General features: G+C 48.1%; 1 protein-coding gene and 1 pseudogene across 3 annotated transcripts in view; both read left to right on the top strand.

Moving 5' to 3' along the window:
* Positions 1 to 25,320, top strand: part of LOC147891243 (protein NUCLEAR FUSION DEFECTIVE 4-like) — an 81,280-nt gene that overhangs the window by 23,363 nt on the left and 32,597 nt on the right. Inside the window, exon 1 of one of the 3 annotated variants that reach the window (XM_087389649.1) lies at positions 22,742 to 22,836. The exons of the other annotated variants lie outside the window; for them this stretch is intronic. The gene's annotated coding sequence lies outside the window, so the exon portion shown is untranslated. Of the gene's footprint in view, positions 1 to 22,741; positions 22,837 to 25,320 lie in introns of those variants that run through there. 3 annotated transcript variants of the gene reach the window in all.
* Positions 13,382 to 21,340, top strand: LOC147891244 (uncharacterized; annotated as a pseudogene).

The following is a 25,320-nucleotide window of genomic DNA, read 5'->3' as shown; positions in this document are numbered from 1 at the left end:
CCTGAAAATGTGCATGGAAACACTGTCTCTCTAGTCGGGCCAAAGCACTTTGCCCATGTGTGAGTCGTGTCGTGGCTGCCTAAGTCATTGTGAAGACGGGACCTATGAAGACTGCTCCCAAGTATGTGTAGGACTGCACTATCTCCACCGGCTCACCTGGTAAGCAAAGCTATGTTGGCAAAGTACTGCACGTGAGGTGTTGAAGATTATAACCTTGGTCTTCCCAAGGTTGATTGTCAGGTCTCTCTCTACAGAAAACCTCTAGGTCCGCCAGGTGTCTTTGCAACCCCTCCGTTGAAGATGATATGAGGACTATGTCATCGGTGTACAACAACATCTTTATCATGAGGTCAACCAATAGTGATCCCTTGCCCCCTAGGCAGTCTATGAAAGATGTGATCTCATCAATGTAGAGCCTGAAAATTGTTACTGAGAGGGGACATCCCTACTTCACCTCTATCGTGCTCTCAACCCAATCTGATAAGCCACGTGGAGCACGTACTCTCCTCTGACAGACTCATAAAGGCTCATCACACCCCCAATCAAAGTCTCTGGAATTTGCATCTCCTATAGTCTCTTGATCATGCGGGATGGCGGGATAGTGTCAAAGGCCTTCCGAAAGTCTACAAAGCAAGCGTAGACTTTTTGGTGTCTAGACTTTACCTCCTCAATGATAGCCCTCAAAGTGATCTAGAATGGAATGCTGCCTCTAAAATCGTGCCTGTCCTATGCCCACTACCCTCAAGCCTCTGTATGACTGCTGATCTCCCTCTCTAGTACTGATCCATAAATCTTGGCCAATGTGTGGCCAATCATGAGGGTGCGGTAATTTCCAATATCCATGGGGTCTCCTGCTTTGTGTATCAGTACAATAGTGGTAGTGTTCCAAGCAGGTGGGAAGCCATAGCATACATCATGGTTGAACATCTGTGCTAGAACCAGGGCTAAGACCTCCTATCCATGTGCAAAATGCTATGTCCGTAGGTCCTCATGATCTTGTGCTTTCCGGTTGTGTAGCTAACGGAGTGCGGCCTGTACATTCTTTGTAGTGAACAAGTGACAGGTAGTGGGCCTCGGCATAGAGGACATGTCCGGTGGTGCCTGCATCGGAACATCATATAGAGAGCATGCATAAGTATGCCACACATCGGGATCAGTGATGGGAATAGGTGGCTTCCCCTTCTATAGAAGCCCACATCTAGTGTTCGGGTCTCCTCATTGAAATGATATGATAATCTCATCCATCTTGTGTGTGAGAAAGGCCTGCCTCTTACGACGCGTCAGCCATTGGAAGATCCATTGTGCCTTAGATGTCATCAAATGGCCCAGGGCTCGCTCCTGTGTGAGGTGGGCTCTCGCCTCTCTACACTCGTCTCATCAAACCAAGGGTTCAGAGAAAGAAAGTCTATTAACATCCATTGGAGACCAAAAGGTCTATGGGACAGCAAGAACCTCTAGTACATTTGCTTTAGGGAGGGCACATGGCAGCTCCCGAGGAGTGCAAAAAGCAACCCATATTATTTAGAGTACCTACATGATAATCTGGAAGAGTAATTAGCCATACATCAGTTTAAGCCTGAGAGTCTTTTGGTTTTGATATAAACTCTCTAATTAGTGCTATGCCTTCACGGTAAACTGCCCATTTTCCATCCTTTCTAGCAGCCCTGACTTTAGCTAATTCAGTTCTATGGGACAACCAAAAACCATCTAGGGCACATGGCAGCTACCAGGGAGTGCAAAAAGGTGAACCTAACCCCCGAGTTGGGCTGTTGGTTTATCCCAACTTGGGGTTAGAGACCCTAGGAGCTTGCTGCGAGGTGAGTAGGGAGTAGAGAACAAGTGATCAACGAGGAACCGTCGTAGTTGTGAAGCAAAGGAATTGTTGTTGGTGGCGGCGGTCCTGCTGTTGGCAGCGCTGTTGGCTGGCTACTAGCGGCACAACTAGCGACGTTGCTAGCTACATCTAAAGTTGCTAAAGCAGCAACAACTGAAGGCTAAATGGGCAGGCGATGGGAGCGATGGACAGGAGCGACGCGGGGAGAGAGAGAGAGTATTAACATCTTCGAGAGGCCTTGTGGGCCTATGAGACAAAGTACGGAACGAAATGTGACACAAACTCATACAAGCCACAAAGGGATGAGGCAAAGGGCATGCTAAGACCCTTTGCTGGAAAACTATACTATACTAAAATCAGACCCTTTGCTGAAAACTATACTGTATAAAGCATGTAAACTCGAAGTCTAAAACTAGTGACCAATAGCTAGACTCAGTCTTAGGTAAGGACTCAGAAGACATATCCAGGTGCCATGGTGACTGTCCTATGAGCTGCAAAGATGTACCATGTCTACATCGGTCTCTACATGATGAGGGTGAGACGTCATAGAGAGACCCTCCTTAGTCAGATCATAGAGGGAGAGAGGGCGACTCAGCAGGGAGCTATGATGGATCGAGCTCAACGACACATCATAGACTTCTAGACATTAGAGTCTACCCTTGGACATGTTGGGATAGAGGATGAGGAGATTGAAGACATGAGATCAGTATGGACCAGTGAGATGGGACGACGACGAGGGGAGATATAGCCAGAGACATAGTGCCACCCATTATGTGGCACGACGGACTAGAATGCACGTGATGGAGGTTCAGCCTCTTATAGTTCTATTGGGAGGAGAATGCCCGACCAGAGGTGTTATTATTGATATGGCCCACAGGATACAGAGATCCTGGAAACCACGCCCTGCACCACAGCGTGAGACAGCCAACACCCACTCTTAGCCAGTCGCATAGATGGCTCTGGCGCCACTCTCGGTAACCTCTCTCTAGCTAAATCCCAGACTCTGTGAAGATCGGCAACTGCCTGGAAGATGGCATCGATATCAAGTGGTATCATGGTGAACTCTGCCTGTATGATCTGGTGGGGGACTGAGGGCTTACTCCGAATCATCTTGGATCCCATGGTCACCTATAGTCTCTCAAAGCATTGCCACTCACTCAGTGTCTGTCTGATCACATCCCCATAAGGTGCCGCGCACATGGTGTAGGCCTCACTAATGTGTCAAATAGCCATCCCTCCATCGGAGGGTGTTGAAAATGCGCCTGGAAACACTGTTGCTCCAATCGGGTCAAAGCTCCTTGCCCCCACGTAAGGCGTGCCTAGGCTGCATGAATCATTGTAAAGATTGGCCCTGTAAAGACTACTGTGTGCCTGGGCTGCATGAATCATTGTAAAGACTGGCCCTGTAAAGACTGCTCTTAGATATTTGTAAGATGTACAATCTCCACTGGCTCTCCTCTATAGGTGAAGCTATGGCAATGAAGTACTGGTTGGGAGGTATTGAAGAGCACAACCCTCATTCTTCTCAATGAAGCTGCTGCTCCTCCCCCTCTAGCTGCCCTCTCCCCTCAGCCCTCCCCTCCCTCTCTCAGCCCCTCCCCCTCAGCCCCTCCCTCTCCCAGCCCTCCCTTCCCCCGCCTCCCTTCCCTCCCTTCCCCACCTCCCCCTCCTGGCCTCTCCCTCCCTGCCTCCTCTCCCCTCGCCTCCCTCCTCCCCCTCTCCACCTCCCCCTCCCTGCCTCCCCCCCCCTCCCGTCTCCCTCCTCTCAACCTCCCCCCTCTTCGCCTCCTCCCTCCTCTCCACCTACCCCCTCTCCGCCTCCTCCCTCCCTGCCTCCTTTCCCCCTTCCGCCCCCCTCCTCTCCGCCTCCTCCTCCCAGCTGCCTTCTCCTCCCAGGCAGCCCCTCCCCGCCTCCTCCTCCCGGCTGCCTCCTCCCTTCCAGCAGCCCTCCCTTGCCTCCTCCCTCCCTGCCTCCTCCTCCCGGCTGCCTCCTCCTTCCCGGCAGACCTCCCTCTCATCCTCCTCCTCCTCCTCCCTCTCCTCCTCCTCCTCCTCCTCCTCCTCCTCCTATCCTTATTCCCCTCCTCCCTCTCCTCCTCAGCCCCCCCTCCTCCACTCCTCCTTAGCTCACCCTCCTCCTCCTTCCTTCCTGGACAGCTTAGTGCGGAAGGAACTTCTTTGTGTTCGAGTCGGCCTCACCCACCTCGATTGGCGATGGATCTGCCTTCAGCCAATCTCCGTGTCCACTCCCACTGGCTGCGAAAACATTGATTTTTTCAAAAGACGAGTTGCAGCAGCTTAAAAAAGACGCAGAGCAAGAGAGTTCGACATCACTCTTTGCTCACATCCATGGGTCCCACCCTTCTAGATTATAGGTGGATGCTCTCCGCTCTACCTGGAGACCTCTCAAGGCACCTCACAGATGTTTGTTTGCTTGGGTGAGGATTCTTCTAGGTTGTTTTTGACTCCTCGGAGGTAGTAGGTATAATGCTTTAGGCTAGTCTGTTATCATTGAGCTCGAGGAGGATTTTTTACACCCCTTTCTCATTGGGGCTTGATCTTGTCGAGGAGGATAGCTGGACGACATCACTTTTCATCAGATTTCCCGGCCTTCCTCAGGTGTACCATCGACTTTTGCATTCCATTGGAGCCGCCTTTGGGATGGTTACCGATATCCCCCCTCTCCTTGGGATGCCTTCCTCAGTAGCCGAGGCAGTCAGGTCGAATGGGGTACCGCGTGTTAGGGTCATTGTCTCTGACCCTAACATCTCGGATGACCGCATTATGCTTCAGCGTCTAGATGGCTCCTTCAGACAAAGAGTCGAGATTGTAGGGAGACAAGATCAATGTAGGATTTGCAGGACCCTTGGGCACTTTGCCAAAGATTGCCCAAGGAAAAGAAAGAAGAAAAGACCTAAAAGGTCCATGGGTGCGCCTCATAGCTCCACCTGACTTGGACCTTCCTCACGACCAGCTCTTTATCCTACTTCTTCATGCGCTATTGGACCTTTGACTTCACAGCCACTAGGACCGTCAGCCTCTCCTCCTAATACTTCTTCAGCGCAGCTAGGACCATGAGCCTCTCGTCTTGGTACTTCTTCAGCACCGACATGACAGTCAGCACGTCTTGTTTCTGTCGCCCCCCGTTGGGTACCTGTCAGAGTTGGTGAGCCAATTCCACCTCAGGCTACCACTGATGGCGTCTCTTCAGTCAGGAAACATTCCTGTCCTGGTTCCATGTGCAAATGAGACTGCTCTTGCCCCTTTAGGTGTTCATGTGTAGGAGCACTTACCTAGGGAGATCCTTATGGCAGAGACTCGTGCCTTACTTGAGTATAATGCCAAAGTCGTGGCCGAGGTCATGCAGCACTCCCCTCCTTCTCTTGCACTTCTATCTACACCTGACAGAGGTAAGGGGGTTATTCGCAGGAATTCATTTTCAGTTCTGGTAGACTTGGCTGAATTTGAGGTAGAGGAGTTTGTACCCTCTATGCTCGGGGAGCACATCTTTCAGACATCCATGGACAGAGTTTCCCCTTCAACAGGTGTGGGTGTGCTATCCCTAGTTGACTTCCCTCCTCTTGATAGAAGGAACTTTTCTCAGGAGAGGGCTTTCTCCGCTACCAGGTCGGGTAGGATCTTCCATCCGGCCTCTTCCTCTCGCAGATGAGTATTGTCAGTTGGAACGTTCAGGGCCTCGAGGGTGTATCTCACTGTCGCCATAGGTAGCTGATTCATAACCAACTTCATCCAGGTGTTACTGGGGGACCCATTGATATTCTTATGATTCGGGAACACAAATTGGATGTCAGGGATTGTGCCAAGTCAGGTAAGCTTCTCTCAGGCCATACTTTTTGGTCACCCGCCTTGGGCACCAGGGTAGGTACTTGCATCTCTGTTTCTTCTTCAATACTCCCCTTGGTGATTGGACACGGGATCATAGTCCCTTCTAGAGCTTAGTGGATTATACTTTTGATTGGTGGGCATAAGGTTGGTCTTTTACCCTTTATGCACCCAATTCTAGAGGGGATCGTGTCCTTCTATGGAAGGAACTGCTCTCTTGGTCACATATTGTAGAGGCTTGGATTATAGGGGGCGATTTCAACATGGTTGAAAGGCCCTCAGACAAAAGGGGTGGTATCCACTCCCTAGAGAGAGCAACTTGGGATGCCTACCTTTTTCAGTACAGTGGTGGTAGGGATGCTTGGCATGATGATGCTTTTCACATTCAGCCACATTCTCTCCTGTTTTCTTGGTCGAATAGGAGATTGCAGATGCCTATCCATGCACGGATTGACAGATTTTATGTGGATGATTGGGCTCATGACAGAGGTGATACAGTTAGCATTGCAGCTGGGTGTCCACTTCGGATCATTTTCCAGTGATTTTGATGGTTTCAGATCCTCATGTGAGGGGCCGCTCTGCCAGTGTTAGGATTCCAGATGACTTTTATACAGAGGAGGGCCTTAAAGAGACAGTGTTGAGGAGTTGGGTATCTCATATGCATGATGGGCAGCTTTCTTTGTCAGACTTAGTTGCAACTCTCTCTGGTATTAGCGACTTTTATCTTTCAGTTGCTCGTATCAGGAGGGGTGAGATCCTCAGGCGTGAGATAGGTATCCGTCAGCAGTTGGCTGCCCTCCAGAGGGAGGAGTAGAAGAGGCCTACGGATGCTTGGATTCAGGAGTGCCTTGCTATAGCAAGGGCCCAGCAGCAGTCACTTTTAGATTAGAGAGCAGAGTACGCCTTTCATGCCAGAGTCATTTTGGGCTCAGACGGGAGGTAGGGTCAACAAGCAATTCTTCTCTACTCTTGGCCCCAGACATAGTAAGGAGAGCATCTCACAGCTTGTTGACTCATGCGGAATTCTTCAGACACATCCGGATGCCGTCTTGCAGGTTGCCACCGATTTCTATGCCTCCCTTCTTACAGCAGATCCTGACACTCAGGCCATAGATGATGCTAGAGTGGTTATTTGGCAGCACTTACCTGTGTTGGTGACTGGGGATATGACTGTCTCACTTGATGCACCCTTCACCAACATAGAGATCAGGACTGCTCTCTCTGCCCTTCATAAGGGCAGTGTCCTGTTTCAGATGGACTTAACCCCCTTATTTTTTATTACTTTTTGGGATCAGATTTGGGGATCACATTACTTCAGCCTTGTAGGGTGTTTGGGACTCGGGTGAGATGCCAGACTCACTTACAGAGGGCCTCATTCATTTGATTCGGAAAGGAGGTTGCAGGAATTTAATGTCTCAGTGGAGACCGATTACTTTGCTGGGTACTTTATATAAAATCTTAGCAAAAGCTATCAGCCTTCGTCTGCAGCCCTTTGTGCTAAATCTTATCCATGATACGCAAACGGGCTTTGTGCATGGTAGGAGCATCTTTGACAACATCTCAAGGCTTCTGACTGGGCCATGCATAATGGCCACAGGAATGGCCACAGGCTGGCCATTCTACTCCTAGACTTTGAGAAAGCTTATGACAGGGTAGACTGAAGCTTTCTAGAGGGCACACTTATTCGCTTTGGTTTCTTAGATGCATGGATCAGAGGGGTGTCAGCCCTCTACTTATCAGCCCACATCCAAGTTCTTATTGGTGGAGTCAAGGGGAACATGTTTGAGATTACCAGATCAGTCTGCCAAGGATGCCTCTAGTCCCCTTTCTGTTCTTATTTGTGGCTGAAGCTATGAGCTATTACATTAGAGCTCAAGCTGATATTGTAAGGCTCAAGCTTCCATTGAGGCAGGAGGATGAACTCTTAGACAGTGTGTTGGCAGATGATACGACTGTTTTTTTGGATGCCACTCTATAGACACTGACCTCATTCAGGACGGCATTGGATTTGTTTTGCATTGCAGCAGGTGCACACATTAATTGGAACAAATCCAAGGGCTTTTGGATCAGTGATGAGGACACTCGAGACTGGGAGATTGACATAGGGTTCACTTGGAGTCAAAGGGGTGTTTCCGTTAGATATCTGGGATGCTAGGTTGGGGTGGGCATCTCTCCAGCACAACAGTTTGCTCCCGTGTTGGAGAGTATCAGGAGGAAACTCATCTTTTGGAGTTCTGTCAGACTTGACCTTTCCAGAGTTGTGGTTGTGAACCAGGTATTATTGGTCATTGCCTGGTTCGTTTTCTCTTGTTGGTGCAAGTCTAGAGGTTGTATCGCTTAGCTCATGAGACCTATCAGGAACTTCCTATGGAGCGGATTAGATGACACCTTAAATGTTGTAGCGAGGGTGGCTTGGGAGATCCTCATTCTCCCCACAGTCAATATTATTGACCCGAACTCGCAGTGTATGGCCTTGCTCTGCAAGTTCGTAGTACCTGGATTGATGCCTGGACAGGAGCCCTATAAAGATTTCTTCTCACGCAGCATTCAATCTTGTACTCCATCTCATGGGGGAGATTGGATGGACAATATCAGATGGATCATTTCAAATCTCCCCCTTCCCCTCTCATGGCTACTATTCTGAAAGCTTGGGGTAGCTTCAGAAACACTCTTCGCAGAGTTCCGCCCACCTCTCATGAAGAAATTCACAGGCAGCCAGTCATGTGGAATGACTCAATATTGGATGACCATGGCAGGACACTTGGAGTGTCACACTATATGCAGTGGTCTAGATGGGAGAGGGGACCTGCTTCTACAGTAGGCGCCTGGCAGGCCTTTAGGAGACTTCCAGAGGATCAAAGACTCTTAGCAGTTGGCCATCTTAGAGGGAGTGCAGTCAGGATACAACAAATAGAGGCAGCCATTCCGGCAGAGTGGATACACACAGATGACATGCCGATCACATAGTCCACTTGGTGGGGAGTGTTCTGGACGGGCATTCCTTTACAGGTTATTGCCCTACGGGATGCACATGAGGATACCCTAGTCTTTGATGTTCAGTCAGGAGGGAGGCTTACCAGATCTTTTGATGATATTCTTTTGGAGGTTGCCTTTCAACCAGTCAAGATTGCAGGTTTCATGGAGTGGGGCATGAACTCACAGTGGTATCTTGACCCAGATCCTCTTCTCCTTGCGCTAGGGTCTTGGAGACTTTGGTTACATGGTGGTTCCCCTATTAGGTTCCTGCAGTGGGACCCAGGGGAGTGGGAATGGATTGATGAGAGGCACCGAGAGAAGAGCATTCCCTTCTTTCATTATACAGTCAGAAATGTCCGGAGATTTCAGCTCAGCAGTAGAGGTTGGAGGCCCTCCACAGCCCCTCATTGGGATAGTTTTCAGATTTTTGAAGTTGTACAGAAAAACTTTTGGCGTAGGCTCTAGAAATTCCTCAGGAATAGAAAGATCACTCTTTTCTTTTGGCTTTCTATTCATGGAGGGATTGCAGTGAACCAGTGGAGATCCAAGTTTGTGGCTGACCCTACTTGTCCTCGTTGTCACATAGCAGTTGAGTCAATACAGCATTGCCTTTGGGAGTGTAGACAAGCGAGGGCGATCTAGAAAGGTGTTGCTAGGATTTTCAGCATTTTTCATACAGCACGTTTCTATATGACCTGAGGTTTAGTAGCATGGTTATCTCTTACTTGCCCTGAGGTGTTCTTCGAGGGACATCCAGATCCAGCTTTCATTGTACGGCGACACTCAGTGGAGTCTTGTTCCCTCCAGGATGTTCCCTTCACTCCTTTCAGAGCTGCTCATGCCTCAGTAGACACATCATGGGAGATTCTGGCTAGCATTGCAACTTGGCATATTTGGAGAGCCAGGTGTACAGAGGCAATGGAGGGTATCCAGGTTCACCCCTCTCAGGCTATGGCCAATATTTGGACCGACATAGTACACACTCTGATGGCCATCTGGGCAAGCATGCTGGGATCCTCCAGAGCAGCCACTACCAGGAGAGTTACTTTTTTCAGAGTTTGGAGAGGATATCCTTTCTTCTCTGAGTCTCCCTCAGGGTTGAGGTGGCATTTTCAGGCTCCGCCTTGGATTTTTATTAGCTGCTTTTGAGCTGTTTTTTCCCCCTCATGCATAGCATGATGTATTCCCGCATTTGAGCTTGCTATCGCGGTTTTCATTCATACTTAATGAAGTAATTTTCTTGAAAAAAAAAAAGATCATAACCTTGGTTTTACCAAGGTTAACCGTAAGATCCCTCTCTCTACAAAGCACCTCTAGGGCATCTAGGTGTTTTTGTAACCCTGCTGCTGAATAAGATAGGAGGACTATCATTTGCATACAATAGTATCCATATCATCAAGTCAGCCAGTTGAGATCCTTTGCCTCCTAGGCGGTCAATGAAGGTCGTGATCTCATCAATATATAGCTTAAATAAAGTTGGTGAGAGTTTGCATCCCTGCTTCATCTCTATCGTACACTCCATCTAGTCTGATAGGCCTCCAGGGACGCGTATTCTCCCTCTGATTGACTCATAGAAGCTCATCACTCCCCATATCATAACAGCTAGGATCTACATCTCCTGTAGTCGTATGATCATGCGCGCTTGTGGAACGGTGTCGAAAGCCTTTTGAAAGTCCACAAAACATGTGTAGACTTCTGGGACCATGAGCGTGCCTTCTCGATGATTGCCCGCAAGGTGAAGATATGATCCAAAGTGGAGTGTTGTCTCCTAAAACTGGCCGGTCCCAATGCCTGCTGCCCATGCATCTCTGTATAGGAGCTGATCACTCTCTCTAGTACTGACCCATAGATCTTGGCCAGCGTGTGACTAATCATGAGTGCAATAATTCCCTGTATCCATAGGATCTCTTGCTTTGTGTATCGGCACGATAGTAGTAGTACTCCAAGCAGGAGGGAAACCATGACATACCACATAATTGAACATCTGTGCTAAGATCGGGGCCAAGACCTCCTGCCCCTATGCACAATGCTCAATTTGTAAACCCTCATGGTCATCTGCTCTCCACTTATGGAGCCAACGTAATGCAGCTCTCACATTCTGTGGGGTGAAGAGGATGCAGGTGGTGGGCCCGGGAAGAGCAGACATATCAAGTGGTGTCTGAGCGGGGACATCATAGAGGGATGTCACATAAGTATGCCATACCTCTGCATCCGTAATAACCCCTACAGAGCCTCGGATCCCATTGTTCCTTCTCGTCTCTTGCCTAAAGGATGATTCCCAGGTATATCTAGTGACCGTAGGTAATCCTCTTACAGGACTCTCAGGTGTTTCAGTATAGAATATCATCTCCCTACCATTGTAAGTCTCTGAAATCCCCCCTAGATCTGACCATAGGGTGCTGTTGTAATTCCATACTGCTATTTTCAACTCATGCTGTCCTCTCACCCCATGGCCTGGGCTTATCTCCATTTGCATCCTCTCCTTTGTCTTTCCTTTCACGGATCATAACCTTACCATCCGTATAGACAGCCCATTTGCCCTCTTCTCTCGCTGCCATAACATGTATCATTCCATCCTTCCGATGTTCCTGCTGCGGTAATGTAACATCATCATCAAGGTATATCTTAGTCCCTTTCAATGTGGCTCTCATGCTCATAAAACTGGATCTATCCATAGCAGTTCTGAGCTTTATTATGAGCAGCCTGCCACAAAAGCTGAATATGCTCTTTCCTCATAGGCATCAAGCTAAAATAACCCATGACATAATGTACCGGTGAAAACCAAGGCATAATATCTCTCCCTGTCACGGACGTACATCTGTCATCCTCAAAGGTGACTTGGTAACCTCTTCGACAGAAAGAAGAGACAGAAAGTAAATTCTTCGTAGTTCCAGAAACATACAAAACATCCTGGATGCAAAGATATGAACCATCCACGGTTGTGAGTGATCCCTTTAACTTCATAAGAAGAATGATTGGCACAAGAAACTGTTTTGCCAATCGGTGCACTGGATAACTTATCAAAGAAAGATTTATGTGAGGTGATATGGCGGGAAGCACTGCTATCAAAGTACCATGTTTTAGCCGTCTCATTCACGTTGAAAATACGTGACTCCCAAGAAGCATCGTAGCTGCAAGTAAAGAAGCTCAACAGAATGAGCAGTAGTATCCTCAGAACCTACACTATGAGCTGAGCTTGAAACTGCCATACCAGACTCTTTCTTCTTTTCTTTGGCTGAACTTTCTTTTTGCCCTTCCTTCGCTGAAAAATCATGCTCGCCACTATGAGAACCGAATCCATATTCTTTTGCATCTGCACCTCCTGCAACAAGAGTGCTAGCAACTCTTGAAAAGTGAGGTGATTCTGATGCCCTCGCATCGAAAGGTTGAGAGACACATGAAAAGAAAGATAAGACTTTGGCAAGGAGTTCAAAGTAATGGTAACAAGCTATGAGTCTTGAATGACCTCATCAATGTTCAAGATTTGCTCTTTGAGTCCGGGTGACATGTTCCTGCATAGAGTCACCCTCATCGATGTGCACATTATGAAGCTCTCCGCGCAAATATGAGACTCTCGCCTCATTACGAGCTTGATACATATGCTCCAAAATATCCCAGGCTTCTTTAGCAGTCCGACAGGATCTAATATGAGGGACAATAGACCTCTTGATATTCAGTGAAATCAAAGACAAGGCTTGAGCATTACGAGTATCCCACCTCCTTTGCTCAGGAGTAATACCTGCAGGTGCTTGCCCAACAAGGGCAGCTTGTTGCCTTTGTTGCCCACGACCTGCACTACCAGCACGAACCGCCCCTTGTGGAGGAGTTCTTGGTGCTATAGGACTGGGACGGGCCTCATTACCTGTAACATAATCTCAGACGCCTTTGGCAACTAATGGATTGCGAATCAAAGAGGGTAGTTGGTGCCATCCAACCGATCTTCCTAGACAAGCAACTGAAAGACATCATGCGGATTTTGCTGTGCCATTTGAGCAAACAAAAAGAGACAAATAATCTCAAAAAAGTTCCCTTGCTGTGAACACCCTGCTCAAGTAACATATATCATTGCCAAAGCCTATACTAGGTTTGAGGATGCTCCTCAAATACACCAGAAAGATCCCATGCTGGGATATGTGCTGCAATCTTAAAGTTTTCCCTAAAGTACCAGCGGCTCAACACGGCATAAACCCAATTGAATGCTTGATTGTACCTTCAAAGGCAAACCCCAGTGGCAGGGTGGCTAACAAATGCAAGCAATTGAGAGGGAAAAGAGCTCCCAATGCAAGCAGTAACAGAACTGAAAGTTCACCAAACTAAAACCCAAGTAAATGGGCTGCAAAATGCTTCCAAAAAGAGCTCCAAGATGAACTGAAAATGATCTCCCACGAACTATATGTGCTTTCCTTCAAAATTGCTTGCCTTGCCTTAGCAAGCAATAAATGACTGAATTTTATCTCTGTTTTGGCAAAAAACAGTAGGTCCCCAATTGTATGGACTGAAAACGCACCTGGAGGTGCAAAATATGAGCTGTCCTTGCACAAATCTGCATGAGACAGATTCAAAACAGCTAGGAAAAGTTTCCGGAAGCTCCAAAACTGTCCCGAGAGTGATAGAAAAGCTTCAAAACAGCAAAACAGTCCTGAAAAACACATTGAAAAGCCTGTCCAGGCCCGAAAAACACCTTGAAAAGTGTGTCCACCCCTCCAAAAATAGGTTCCCAGCCTAGGGATGATTGCTGCGTTCGAAAAACAGCAACAAAGCCCACAAAAAACTTATTCAGTTGGCCGTTTTTGTAAAAAGCGGGTCCAAAATGAGGTCGCCCAGCCCAGAAGAAGCTCCTTAAGTGCTAAAAAAGAAGTGTCCAGCCTTGGACTTGCAGTAGGAGGCGGTGGCTGGTCTAAACCAGCTCGAAATCAGCAAAAAACCTCAAAAAACTGGTCACCTAGGTCCCGAATAGGGCTAGAACTTCTCCAGAAGTGGCGCCCAAGCAAGAGGACCCTATAGGAGGTGGCTGCCAGGAAAAATGAATTGTTTTGGCCAATTTATTCGCAGTTTTTCATGACGGAATCGAAGCTAGAGGGCGTGTGAGGTGCGGGGAGAGGTGTGGGAGCGAAGGGGAACCTGCTCTGATACCAAATGTTGGAAATGGAAGCGAGAGAACGACGCGAGAGAATGGAGCTGGAGCAAGGTGGAATGAAATTGCAGCAGCAACAATGAACTACAAAGCTAGGGTAGTCATAGAGATGAAACCCTAGAATGAACCCTAACTAGGGTTAAAAGATGTGTGGTGACTAACTCACCCACAAACTCAACCTCTCACTGAGGTTGGGGTAAAAATACTTAATAAATGAAAAAAGTGCCCCTACCCCTGTATTACATAACATTGGCCACTTTCTTAGGAAATTTAAATATTTCTAACAAAGCTAAGTTGAAATCTCCTGGCATAACTGACCGTGTAATGAAAGAAGGGGAGGCTCTTCTCTCGGTGCCTTGCACCAAGCATTCCCACTTCCCGGGGTCCCATTGTAAATACTTTATGGGGACACCTCCATAGAGTCAAATCCTTCATGAACCCATAAGAAATGCAACCTAGGTTAGGATCTAGATACCGTCCGGAAGCCAAGAAACACTCCTCCACATGACTTGACACCTTGACAGACTGAAAAACAACATCCTCAAGAATATCTGCATCTGTAGACCTAGACAACCTACCCCAATAATGAACATGAAAGACCAAACCATCCCCATCTAAATCTCCTCATAGTCTTATGACCTGTAGATGGATACCCATCCTCGTAAAAGCCCCAAGCCAAGTAGAGCTATGTGACGCCTGCCATCTATGCCATCCCATCAGGGTGTGGCTACATCAATCTACTCATTTCTCCTTGCACTCCCTATGAGGTGACTTACTGATTGGAGTTTACAATCATCTGGAGGTTTTTTGAAATCCTTCCAAGAGCTCACAGAGGAAGGGGGGCCTCTCTCCCATTTAGACCACTACATATAATGGGAAGTACCAAGTGGTCTGCCATGGTCATCAAGTATACTATCATTTCACATGATTGGCTGCCTATCAACCTCTTTAAGAGAGGAAGGGGAAATTGTCCAAAGAGAACTTCTGAGACTGTCCCAAGCTTTCAAAATAGCAGCCATAAGAGGAGAAGGAGCCCTAAGATGATGAAGTAAAAATCCACCTAGGACTATCCATCGAATCTCCACCCGTGGAAGGAGAGCAAGACTGTATGCAACGGATAAAGAAATATTTCCATGGCTCTCGTCGAGGCACGAGTCCCCTCACCACAACCTTGCAAATCAATGCTTGCATTGCAAGCCCAGATCAATGATATTGAGACGTCCTTCCCGTGTAGGGAGAATCAAGGTCTCCCAAGCGGTATGATGGTGTTGGAGTTCTAGGTAGTCGAAAAACCTTTGCAGGAGGCTTTTTTAAGAAGCTTTGCTAGGGTTGGAGCAAGTACTCCCCACCCATGGGTTAGGAGTTCTGCCTGGAGGCCCTCCCCATCTTTGGCTTTTCCATTTTGAAATTTCTTGATTGTGCGTGGAAGTTGTGATGTGGCAACGTCCTCTAAAATGGGTGTGGGCTAGTCAAGAACATCATAGTATGCCCACATAATCTTTTCAAAGATGAGGGCCTTGGATAGGATATGGAGACCTTGTTAGAAAGCAGAGGTGGATGTTGCTTGCTACAGCCAACACTCCGTGAAGAGCGGAAGATTGTATAAGCATATGCCCAAAAACCATACATTAGTTTTTCAAATCTTGCTTTTCTCCTTAATGTGTACAAGTGCATAGAGAGAGGTGGATGTTGCTTGCCACAACCAACACTCCGTGAAGAGCGGAAGATTGTATAAGCATATGCCCAAAAACCATACATTACTTTTTCAAATCTCACTTTTCTCCTTAATGTTTACAAGTGCATAGAGAGATATGCAGACAATTATTGAACTATGCTCAAGAGAGTACAAAAAGCAATATATATCGATCCAAAGATGGTCGATACCTTGTACAAAGGCATGCACACTGTGCTACCATGTAGCAGCAAGGTGCTGCCTAGATGTGGGACCCTGTCACTACAGAACTATTATACCTACCTCCTCATGGCACCTTCAAACAGGCAGCCTGCGTGCTCTCCTAGAGCTTCAGTGGGTTACGTAGTGATGCACTGCAAACACACCTCCTTGCTGCTCTGGTGGACAGCCAATGGTGAGGCATTGTTTGCTCCTTGATCCTTGACCTCAGATCCTTGACCTCCTTCCTGCTTCCATCTGTAGCCAATTGTGGCATTAGTCTCCCCTGATTCCTGTCCTCCTTGCTGCTGCTGTGATGGCAGCCCAATCTGAGGCACCAAAAACCCCAAATACTGCATAATAACTACCCCCACCTTGAGGCTCTTTATATAGGGCTTGGAATGCCCTAGGGACTGGCCGTCCAGTTTGTAAACTGGCCAACTAGTTAGTCTGCAGTCCTAGACTGGGCCGACCCAGTCTGGCCCTTTGTAGACAGCCGGCCTGCTTGTTCAGTCTATAAAAGGCTTGCCTGGCGCCTATTGGCCCTCCTCCTCTTGCCTCCTCCTTGGCCTGCTGCAGCAGTATCCGACTGTCCACTGCAGCCTATTGACCTATCTGTAGCAGCCCGACCTGTTTGTAGACACGACCTAACACCACAAGCTGCATCTAATGGCCACGTGGCAGTTGTTGACTGTTGCATCTATTTTTGACTGCTCCGAGTTGTACCTGCAGAAACCTATCTGTTGTTGTCTCCTGGGCAGACTCCTGCTGTCTGCAGAGTCTACTCTAGCCATTTGACAGCAACCTTTGCTTGCTGCTCATGCTGCCCGTGTGACAGCCCTGCACATTTCCAATTATCTGCCCCCACGGCAGCCCTTTTCTCTGCCCATGTGGCATCTCTCAAACTGTCATGTCTCCTCATTTAGGGGCTCATAGGTGGGGAGGTGTCCTTGATTCTACCAACACCCTCTCTCACCGACCCACCGTGGGCCAATACCAACTCATCAATGCAGATGCTTCATTAGCTCCCATTGAGAAGCACTCAGGAACAAGTTGGAGACGTCCTCGATCATCGTTCTTCAAACCAGCAGCTTCTGTTCCTCCAAGTCCAGTCCCCTTCAGGCAAACCATCTTGGTACACAGGTACAATCCAAGTAGCACCAAAGGTCAATGGCACCACCATTCTCAATCACGAACCCACTAGTGTTATCGAGCAATCCTGGCACAAACATTATCCAGTTGTCTCGCTCAAAATCTAAGGGCAGCTTGACCTTCGTTTTACTTAGGTCGACGTTCACGTCTCAGCTCTCTAAAAGCCTAGAAGGATGTCAGGTGCATTTGTCGTGACGGGCCTCTCTATGACGGCCCTAGATTAAAGATGTAATTTGATGTGGATTGATTCGTCAGAAGCCTGTCTGTCCAGTCACCCGGATGCTTGTGCTCTCGACATGCGCATTGAGATTTATCTCAAGGGCCAACCTCTAACCTTGGCCATCAAATGGCCAGCCATATTAGTATGATAGTTACCCGCATCCATGGGATCCCCTGGCTTGTGAATGGATATGATGGTGCCTAGTGGTTCAAGAGGTTGTATGATGATCAATGCAAAGTGCCTAGGCAATGCTCTATTGTAGAATTATTGGAGCATGTATTATGCTTGGAGGCTCTCCTGATCCTTCTTTATAGCCTCCTTTAGACGTGCCATGGTTAAGAGTGTGGAGGTGGTGGGTCGTGGGATGTCTTCCGAGTCAAATATAAGCGAGTTAGGAATATCTTAAAGTGTGCTTTTCAAACACTAGGATCCTTAAGAGGACATGGTGGCCGTCTTTCTAGAAGCTTCATCTATAACTCTTTGGAAATACTTCTATAAAAGGCACATAAGAGCTCCTGTTCATTGCGGGCCAAAAATTGTCGTTTTTTTCATTTCACTAGACATCAATATACTTTCTTGATGAGTTCATACTATTGGTATCCTTGTTTGTTCTTGAAGTGTGAGCATTGCCTAGGCACTTTGCATTGGTCATCATACAAACTATTTTAAGGTACAGACCCTTCAGGTGGCTTTCTTGTGTAAGGGAAGGAGTGCTATGCCACATTTTGGATGGAATTATTGAGAAGGAGGGTTCGGCATCTGTGTCAGATTGCTCAAGATAACAAAAACAGCCTATGAGACCACAAAAATGCTAAAATCATCATAAGAGTACACGCCCCATGGGGGGAACTAGAGGTGTCTATCTCAACTCCAAGAAAACAAACTACTGATGAACCTAGGAACTGTAGGAAGGAGACTCTTGTGCTAAGAGGAGTTCTTGTCATGTCATGTCATGTGTCAGACATGACTGAATTGAGCTTTATGTGCATGTGGCTAAGGGCCCATTTGGAGTTTCTGGTGTCCCTTGCTCCTCTCTATAGTATGTACTCTTGGGCAGCGTGAGGTAGCTTGACATCGAGATATCGCAATGATGGTACCTCGGATGGGGCGGGTGCTTGTTGGGCTTGTGTCTAGTGTCTTGGTGACCTGTGTGCGCTTGAAATTTAAGGTCTCAGTTCTGACGTCTTCTTCTCCTATGAACAAAGTTTGTGATCTCTTGGGGCCATGTCCCATGGTGGGTCTCATGCATCTAGAACTAAGTCAAAATTAACGTCTCACTCCTCCCTGCCTGTTGCACCCCGGTCCCCCTCCCCTCCTACCCCAAATCCCCTCCCTCTTTCCCTCTACTCTATGTTCTTCCTCTCTTCATTCCCAACTCCCCCGGCCCCCCGCTGTGGTCGCCTTTGCTGTTTTTGAGCTCGTGTAGCCTCTGGTAGCAGCTGCATTTTGCCCGCGGCCCCTGTCATTGGTTGGTGGAGCAGCCTTCAGCCCTCGCTGCAGTTCTTTTGCCCCCACACCCTCTCTATTCGGTGCGTGGCTATAGAGTGCACGCTCTACAGCGAAACGTGGCTGTTTGCAGCCAGGTTTGGTGCGAAGATTGGCTGGCCCCTTGTTGTGACAAGCCAGCCATGTTTTTGGAAGTGGAAGTTCCCCCCATGTGATGCGCTTTTGGCCTTCTGCAGCTCCCATAGCTTGAGCTGGACTCACAGATCCGTGATTTCAGTGTATCTAGCAGAGCCATTGGAGTGGCTGCGGACCATGCTATATTGAGGTTTATTGTGTCAGGAGGATGCTGGAGGGGGGCAGTCAGGCCTTCGTTTCAGAGACAACCTAGATACCAATTCATGGAGGAGACTGCTACAGTGTATGGAGATGCAGTGTGGGACAAAATTATGGTGCTAGACCCTCATGGTCCTCTGGAGGAGATCACCAGTGGTTTGACAGAGGTATTACATGTGTCAGCACAGTATGCATTCCCACACACAACAATATCATCCACCCCTCCTTGCAGTACTGCCCCACAAAATAGTTGGTATTACGATGAGTGTCGTATGATGCGCAGACAATTACAGCAGGAGGTTGCTACAAACACTTGGATACACAAGCAAGCCAAGGCCATCTTCTCACGCCTAATACGGAAGAAGAAACGGGCCTACTTAGCTAGATTGGAGGTAGAGATCTACCAATTATTCTTGGGACAGAACAGCAAGATGGCATGGAGGATGTTTCAGGAGAGACAGCCTGGTACACTGATTGTAGCACCAGAAGCTTGGGCCGACTATGCGCAGTCATTATATGATATACCAGGACAGCCACCGATTCTGTACCCACAAGATATGAGGCCTACATATTGCTCTTCCTTCAAATTGCATATGGTCAATGATGCCATTGACAGATTGGGACATGGAAAGGCTTTGGATCATGATGGATTAGCAGGAGAGCACTTCATGTACGCACGGGACATTGTGGCACCGCTTCCCCCCTAGTTGGACAGAGCATACCATTGTACCGATCTTTAAGAGTGGAGATCGGATGATGCCCAACAATTACAGGACTATCATGATTGGCCACTGCTTGGCCAAGATATATGGATCCATCTTGGAAAAGGAGTTGAGCAGATGGGCAGCAATGCATGGACACAGAGCAGTAGGACAGGCAGGTTTCAGGCGAGGTTATACCACTTTGGATCACATCCTGACTCTCCGGGCACTCATAGAGGAAGGCAAACATCATCATAAAAGGATATATTGTTGCTTTGTAGACTTCCGCAAAGCCTTTGACACAATCCCACGGACCAGGCTGATGCAAAGACTATAGGATATTGGAGTACCACATGAGATGCAGTCGGGGATATATGCCTTGTATGAGACGGTGATGGGCCGAGTTGGAGCACCTAGAGGGCTGTCAGATGCAGTTATGAGTACTATTGGCGTGAAGCAGGGGTGCCCTCTCTCTCCCACACTATTTGGCATATACATTGATGAGCTCTTAGAGTATATCAACAGGATAGGAGGACCCGGAGCCAGCCTAGCAGGAGTGTTGATACCCATACTGCTCTATGCAGCTGATGTAGTTTTGATTGCAGATTCTCCGGAAGGATTACAAAGACATTTAGATGCGCTACAGGCTTTTTGTGAGGACAGGGATCTAACAGTAAACCTTGGGAAAACCAAGGTGATGGTATTTAATACTACACAGGCTTGGGTGACGCGCTCAGCACAACAGTTCACTTTCAAAGGTGAGACAGTAGAGCAGGTACGATCTTATGTGTACCTCGGGGTGATCTTTTATGGTCTACAATTTTCACTGAGAACCGCGATTGATGCCAAATTGGATAGAGGCTATGCAGCTTTGGGGGCACTAGAGAGACAGTGTGCACATGTACAATTCCAAGAGCCATGCACAAAATTATGGTTGTTTGAGACATTGGTGGTGCCCACACTATTTTATGGTGCAGCTATATGGGGCCCTAGTGTATGGGGTGCAACTGAGTGGAGGAGATTGGAAAGGCCATTAGTGACATTGATTGCCCGCATGATCCGGAGCAAGTCATCTGTACCACATCCGATAATACGAGCTGAATTAGCAGCTGCTCCACTAGTGACTGAGGCTCTGTTCCAGGCAGTAACTTGCATACATACATTGTGGGCACGGTTGGCTATGATATCATCCAGGCAGCTAGCAAAGGAGGGTCGAACATGGTGCTGGTATGCTCAGCTACAAAGATGGTTTGTAGAGCATGAGTTGACAATGGATGCACTCCCACCCTTTCAATACAGTTTGGATTGTCCCAAGTTAGACCTGTCTCGCCATGACCGAAACAAGATCATTAGAGCTGATATTGTGAAGTTGGAGACTGAGAGAACCTAGACTAGACCACATGAGCCCTTAGGGAAGAAAATGGCACACTACCAGAGCCATTTTCTTCATTTATCTCCAGATGAACTTATAGCTAGGCCAGCATACATGGACACACACCTATCTCACGGGCTACGTAGTATTATTGGCCAAATTCGAACCTCATCACATCAGTTGAGAATAGAGACAAGGAGATACACCCACACAGCCCCTCAGGATCGGATATGTCAGCTATGCTAGCAGGAGGAGATAGAGGAGCAATACGTATGTAGATGCACGGTATATTATGAAATCCAAGGAAGATACCACTGTCTATTCAGAAAGGGATTTGGCCCACTCCGTAGGGTGATGGAGTACGAAGATAAAAAATGCTTGGGTTTGTTTTTATCAGAGCTCAAGCGATATAGAGAGACTTTGTTGGGAGACAGATAGCCGAGACTAGCCCCACCCAGGCAAAGTACACTCAGAGACTTCTTCACTGCCAGTACCTCAGCTAGTTTTATGCCCTCCCGCCATCAGAAACCCCTGGCGCCACCACCACCTTATCACACACAGGCAGATTTTTGGACCGAGCCATCGCCATATCCAAGTCACGGAGGCCTAGGCCCCCATGACCCCAGTGCCCGGCACCCATATCTTCATCGGGTCCGTGCCATCATTGCTAAACACCGGAAACGTGTGGGTCCGAGTTATGAGATCCTAGAGCTGCCCATGATTGAGATTTTTGACATAAGAAGAGTGCAACCTTTTTATTGATTAGCTTTCTGCCTATGCTGATCAATTGGCACTTTTACTAAATACTTGCTTGGTATTTCATTAGTTTTGGGTCACTTGCAGTCCCTCTGACTGTAAGTACCTTTAGTAGCTCTCAGCCTTCAGCTTATTTATTTTGTTGTTCTCTTTGATGAGACAACACTAGCAGATGTATCAACTGTTTTAGTCTCATAGGCCGTTTGGCCTTTTAGAGACGTTAATATCTATCTATCTATCTATCTATCTGGCAGTTTAGTTTTCAGCCCCCTCTCGGCACTTCTCTACTTGCTTTCCTCCCAGAAGATCAAAGGTTTTAGTTTGTGGTAGGTTTTTCAGCTATGAGTTCATCCCAGAAAGAGCAAGCCCTAGCAAGGTTGGTGGATACTGCAAGCTTCAGCTCAGCTTTTGGCTCTCTCTTTTCGCCTCTTTTTTGCTGTCTCTTCTTTGGGGAACAACCTCAGCTACCTAGAGCTCCTCCAGGCTTAGCGCAGCTTTCTCTTTTCTCTGCTCAAGATCAAGGATGGGAAGGCTTATGCCTCCTTACCCTAAGTTGAAAGCCTTTCTTTTGTTTTTCCTTTCCCTCTTTTTCCAACCCCCCTTCCTTTCCTTTCTTGGTGCAGTACTTTGTTTTATTTTTGGGAGAAGGAATCTTGGTGGCAACCCTTGGTTCGGCAAGAGGGGTTAAAACAACACCACCTTTGACTCCCAAGCCATTAAAGTCCTCCTTTTCTAGAAGACAAGCAACAGTTGAAAAATGTAGTCTCTCCAAGTGGTGGGCAAGATAGTGGCCTTACTCTCACGAGGAGCTAAGTGCACAACAGGATTCAGACGAGCTTAGCATTAGAGGGTGATCACATCCATGGGAGAGGCATCTTCCTCCTCCAGTTGAGCTCCCTTGACACCACCTTGGCCCTTGTGGAGTGGAGCCCCCTCCTCCTAGGCCCACACCTTGTGTATTTCACCCCCTAGTACCACGGGTTTATGGTCGATGGCATGGATTTGACTCATCTTATTCCCCAGTTTCCAGGTGACTCTTCGTTTCCCATGTCTCTCAAAGGATTATCGGCCTATCGTTCCCTCCATCAGGAGAGCTTTTGGCACAGTTCTTGAGATGCCACCTCAGTCAACAATGTTTGTGGTAGCAGATGACGGCGTGCCCTACCTCATATTGATAGGTGAGTGTCTCGAGACCCTACTTGAGGAGATTCTCCTCTAGACTTTCGACGGTGGGGAGTTCAGGCAGCACATCGAGATCTCGGGGCTGCTAGGTCAAATTCGCCTAGAGAGAGCATAGCACGAGTCCAGTTAGCGGAGGGAGTCTCAGACAACTTAGGCCGAGCCTTCTACGGGGACCTAGACTAAAGTGGAGCATGAGAAGCCTAGCAGGCAAGCTTTGAAGTACCGCAAGGACTCTCCCTTGCAAGACTCCGTCTCCTCGAAGAAGCCTGAGTCAGGCAGCTTGTTCTCTCAGCTTCCAAGTCCAAGGCCTTGCATTGGGCAACCTTTGCTGAGGGAGTCTTGGATGCTTGGACCGCGGAACGATCTAGAGATTTTGGACTCCTTTGGCTCTAGAGATGACGGTGTTGATCTTGTAGCCCTAGATTGGGGGCTCCATCGGAGTGGTTGGTTCTCGTACTCAACCCTTCTGCAGCTTCCTTTTTGCCTCCACCAGAGATGAGAAGTGGACCCTTTATTTGTTTGATTGCATGATGGGAGAGTAGATGTACCGCGCATGATGGAGACATGGATGGGTCCCGAAGGGATTGATTTGTGGCTTACCCACAGCGAGTCAGCTACTTTTTTCCATGGATAGGCCGGATGCAGGCATGGCCATTGGAGTGGTTCGTTTGGGGCCCAAGGAGGAGCTCACGCAAGCTACTTACTAGACGCTCTAGCAATGTGCTGGTAGGTTCGGGACATGCGTCCCATTCATGATGCAGTGGGACTTAAAGGCAAGAGTAACAGCTTGTCATGCCGTTGGTATACTCTCCCTCCGAGCCTTCCTTGAAATCACAGAAATCTGAGGTTGTGGTATAGTCTCCCACTCATAGGCAAGCTCTATTTTCTTTCTCTTCTTCATGAGTTGGACCATAGTGAGTTCAAATGTGCATGGGCTTCATGACCATGTGCAAGAGCAGCCACAACATGTGATACTTTGCCAGGAGTTGCAGAGCGCTGTGTTAGGGCGGCCAATGGATTTCCTTCTAATTCAAGAGTATATGTTTTCAGGAGTAGATGTTAGACACACACGCCATCTACTCCCAGGGAGACCCTGGTGTGGTCCCCAAGCAACAGGAAGGAGTGGAGGGGCTTGCATTTCAATTTCATAGGCGGTGCTGCTGATGTTTACGATCATGGTGAGCTAATCACAGGGAGGGTAGTATGGATGGAATTATGCCTGGGAGATTTTCAGAATTGGTATTTTGAATGTTTACGGCCCCGCCTATAGACAACAGTGCCCCACTTTTTGGAGGCGGTTGACTTAGAGCCTCCCGGAAGTGGAATCTTCGGCTTTTGGAGGAGACTTAAACAATCTAGAGTTCGGGAAGGACAAGTAGGGTGGAGCCTCTTTCTTGAAGATGCCAACGGTCGAGAGGAGCACGTGGAGCAGTTTATCTTCACGATTTGTGGTAGGGATCCATGGCAGTAGGTGGAGTTCTCTAGACTTCTTGGCAACCTCCATTTCTCCTTTGGATAGGGTCGTCATGATGACTTCTATGTAGGAGATTGGGCAATGTATGGGGGGGAGCCATTGGCATTTTGGTAGGTACCTCAATGTCTGATCACTCCTCGATTGTTTGACACATCAAGCAGCCCCGTTGAGGACTCCCCCAAAAAGGGGTTTGCATCCCATATGGCTTATTCCAAGAGGAGGAAGTATAGCAGGTGGTCATGGAGATTTGGGTGCAGCCTGAGACCCCATCGAAGGGGGTTTGGGCTAGGTGGGCAGCAGAAGTGATCCAGAGGAGCAACGAGGAGATTTAGCTTCAAGCTCTTTGTCGACGTCACCTCCTTCAGGCACGTGAGTTAGCTTTGAGATGGGGCTTGGATCCCATTGAGCATCTCAGGGAGCTTGTGGATCGGCATGAGTGTGCGTGGATTGACTTTCAAGACATGAAGATCCACCATGTAGAGTTCTCTTATTACTCTTCTAGGGCCAGGTGGGTACAACAAGGTGACAGGGTCATTAGACGATTTTGCAGACCAGTAGGCCTCATGCAGCATGGACACAATTGTAGAGATTGAGAGACATCAATAGACGCATGCACTTTGATTCTGGAGATGACCACAGACTTCTACTGGAGCTTGTTTTAGTCTGAGGAGGAGGTCCCCAGGTACTTGCAGGCCGGGAGGCGGTTTGGACCCATATGCGGACAGTAGTCTCTCCAAGCACGAGTAGGCAGATTGAGGAGCCTTTCACCGATGAGGATCTTTTGGAGGCCCTCAAGGCCCGCCCTTTGTAGTAGTGCCCGGGAGAGGATGGATTGAAACCTTCCTTCTTTAGGTGCTATTGGGAGCACATTCACAGCCCCCTTTGTTTGGCCTTTCTAGAGATTTTCGACTCAGGTTCATTTCCGCAGTCTCTGAGTCGCAGTTGGATTTGTTTGATCTCGAAGGGGGGGGACGGGGTTGATCTTCGCCAGTGGAGACCGATTATG

This window comes from Dipteris shenzhenensis, chromosome 18 (genome assembly GCF_047967505.1).
Source record: "Dipteris shenzhenensis isolate YYH24624 ecotype China chromosome 18, Dip_SZ_1.0, whole genome shotgun sequence".
Lineage (NCBI taxonomy): Eukaryota > Viridiplantae > Streptophyta > Polypodiopsida > Gleicheniales > Dipteridaceae > Dipteris > Dipteris shenzhenensis.
This window is presented reverse-complemented; position numbering and strand designations above follow the sequence as displayed.